At 43.4% G+C, this 3,293-nt stretch overlaps 1 pseudogene; it reads left to right on the top strand.

Moving 5' to 3' along the window:
* The first annotated feature begins 463 nt into the window (after nt 1–463).
* On the top strand, nt 464–580 carry LOC126089629 (5S ribosomal RNA; annotated as a pseudogene).
* The last annotated feature ends 2,713 nt before the right edge of the window (nt 581–3,293 follow it).

The raw sequence follows: 3,293 nt of genomic DNA on the forward strand, positions 1-3,293 counted from the left end.
CACGAAACACTCTTCCTTGAGAGTGAGCTAGCTCTGTTTCCGTTCCATTGTTTTCGTGGGTCCTCAGCATCGATTGTTCTGCGTATGTGGATCGAACACGCTCACTCTATAGCGCTGTTCTATACTATTTGAACCCAAGTTTAAGGTTTCCGATAGACATTCCAATATACTTGAGTTACCGCAGCTACATTTTGGTTCATGTACCACTTCTGACCCTGTCGCTGTAGAAACGGTCATTTCATCTTACCCCTCTTTTTCCTATTCCACGTTATTGTGTTTTTGTCAGACAATAGTGCAGTTAGTTTATGTTTATTAGATTGTTTTAATTACGATGAGACGGTAATATGAGCAATAAATATTACGATAATAATCTATTCCTTGTGACAAACGTATCCTTTTGTTTGTTTCCACTTTTTGCGCACGAAAACCAGCCACGAAATTACATAATGTCTAAATATCGAATGGCAACGGCCGTACCGCAGTGGATACACCGGTTCCCGTGAGATCACCGAAGTTAAGCGCTGTCGGGCGTGGTCGGCACTTGGATGGGTGACCATCCAGCCGCCATGCGCTGTTGCCATTTTTCGGGGTACACTCAGCCTCGTGATGCCAATTGAGGAGCTACTCGACCGAATAGTAGCGGCTCCGGTCAAAAAAAAACCATCACAACGACCGGGAGAGCGGTGTGCTGACCACACGCCCCTCCTATCCGCATCCTCATCTGAGGATGATACGGCGGTCGGATGGTCCCGGTGGGCCACTTGTGGCCTGAAGACGGAGTGCTAAATATCGCATGTTCACCACAGTTTCCAATATTTTTTTCTCACTGGGACTTCAGCTTATCCCAGTTTAAAAAAAATCCTGAAATACTATCTCAAGGAAAAATAATATTCGACTTTGGGGCATAGCTTAACTAACCGGGCTGCGTGCATTATAGGTACGATACATGCAGCCATAGGAACTAATTAATTCGATAAGGATTTCACAAAAACGGTTGGAAAGAGGAAGCAAAAATGTTGGAATAAATTATCTCGTATTTACACTTGAATTATCTATACTTTCCTGAAAATGTGTCATCTGCTGTAACAACCTTTTAAAAGAGATAGTATGTCCGGGTTAAGAAGGAAAAAAATTAACAAATATTACAAATACACCGCAATACCTGAAAACAGATTTTACCCAAATAGAGAAATTTAAATATCTTCGTGAAGTAATTCAGGAAAATGATTTGGAAACGGCAGCTATAAAGGACGAATACTAAAAACGGAAAGGACATATGGCCGTATCACTGACAAATTTTACAACTAAAACATGTCTGTCTAAAATGCAAAAATAAGGACTCACGGTGCAATAGTGAACCCGAAATGTATATATACAAGCGATATCTAGTATCTAACTATAATTTAGATAAACTAGAAAAGCTAGAAAGATCTGTCATTAAGAAAATATTAAGTCCACGAGAAACTATGGGAGATTAGAAATTACGAAATAGTGAGAAATTTATCGAAACATATACATCGTATCAGAAATAATGAAAAGAAGAAGACTGACGTATTTTGGATATTTATATCAAATGGAAGATAATGGATTAATGAGGAAAACTTCAAATATTTTTTGAATAATAAGTCCCCAGCAAGGCGAATCTATAAAGTAAAAAAGGATCTGCGATAAAAATAATACAAAAATGGAATAAACAACTGACAGAGAAGTGTTTATGGAAATAGTATTGCATATGGAAGGATTCCGAGACGGGAGAATGAAGAAAACTGCTGAGAAGACAGAAAGAAAAAAAGAGTGTGAACAGATGAAACAGTACTGGAAGAAAAGAATAAAAAAAGAAACAACGATTTAAGTTTGAAATTGAAACCTGATCTTTAGCTGGTACATCCGAGAAGAAGAAAAACTCATTTTTTATGACTATGGATGTATAGGATCTTCACACATTAGACTAAGAGTTGTTGAATCATGCACTCGCTTCACAGAGAATGTAACTACCTTTTAAATACATTCGTGGCTCGAAGTTTCACGCCCCAAGTAACAGTAAAGCCACCAGTAGGCGCGTTTTTGGCAGACAATTACAGAGTCTACTGATTGAAGAAAGTGAATTTAACTATAAGGGGAAGAACAAGTACTGGTTCGTTCATGACCTAAAAGCCAAGTCATTCAGTCACAGAAATTTTCTCGTCCCCTTGCAGCAAGCTTTAGTGAACAAGGTGGTTTTTGAACATTTTACCGTTCCTCGATGTACTCCCTATTTTCTGGAGTGTTTTGCAAGAGTAGTGGCAGTAATGGCCGTAGACTACCCGTAAAGTAATTGAAATTCAGAGTGGGCAGTAAGCGTATTCTCTTTCCCCGTAGAAACCACACAGCGCTACCAGCTGGGAGACCTCAGATGTGTGGGAGCAAGGTCCGCTGGCAAAACACGGCGGGTCAAGGCGGGCGCGGGTCGCAAAGGCACTACCGGAAAATACCCCTGATGAGAAATTAATATTTCAAAATCCCTACCGCTGCCCGCCTCGCTCCCAAGTTAAGGAAAGTAGATTCCGCGGGGGCGAAAACACACAAAGGAATCTATAACGGGCGCGCAAGCTGGCAAAATGCAAATGGCCCCGAACGGGCCCGGAGGCGGGGAAGGATTAAGCTGCAGCTGCGCCTATCGGGGGTGGCGGCGGAGACGGCGGCGGGGGCGGCGGGGGCGGCTATCAGCTTTGATCTCGGGGCGCCGGCCCGCCGTCCCGGGGCAGCCGCTTTGTTCCTCTGTCACTATACATTCTCAAACGGAAACGGATATACGGCCAGTATCAGCGGCTGACGAGCCCTGCAGCCATCTGCGGATCCTACGGTCCTCCCGAAAAGCCCCGGCATTAGCGCCGCCATGATTCGTCGGAGGCGGCCCAGCCGGCGGCGCTGCACAAGACCGCGGATGGATTCCCTCCGCCGCTGCACCTGTCGGGCGGATTTTTCCGACTCGGAACAGCTGAATAGACAGTTTTTTTTATTCATACCATCCATCCTTTTCGGTGTTCCGAGTGCTGAGCTGGAACATGGCCCAACGGATGTCTACCGACGTTACTCTCATCTGAGGCTTCAAATGTAGTTTCTGGGAGCACAGACCGGATGCGTAAAAGTGCTTTCTTCACAAGATACTATCAATGCATTACCAGAAATATACCTGAAAACCTTTGTACAAATGAAAACATCGTTAAAATAGCAAGAGCTCACCATAAATACAGGCATCACCGCATGTAACGAACTACAAAATGATTTAGACAAGATACTTGTAAGGTGCGAAA

Source organism: Schistocerca cancellata, chromosome 6 (genome assembly GCF_023864275.1).
Source record: "Schistocerca cancellata isolate TAMUIC-IGC-003103 chromosome 6, iqSchCanc2.1, whole genome shotgun sequence".
NCBI classification, from domain to species: domain Eukaryota; kingdom Metazoa; phylum Arthropoda; class Insecta; order Orthoptera; family Acrididae; genus Schistocerca; species Schistocerca cancellata.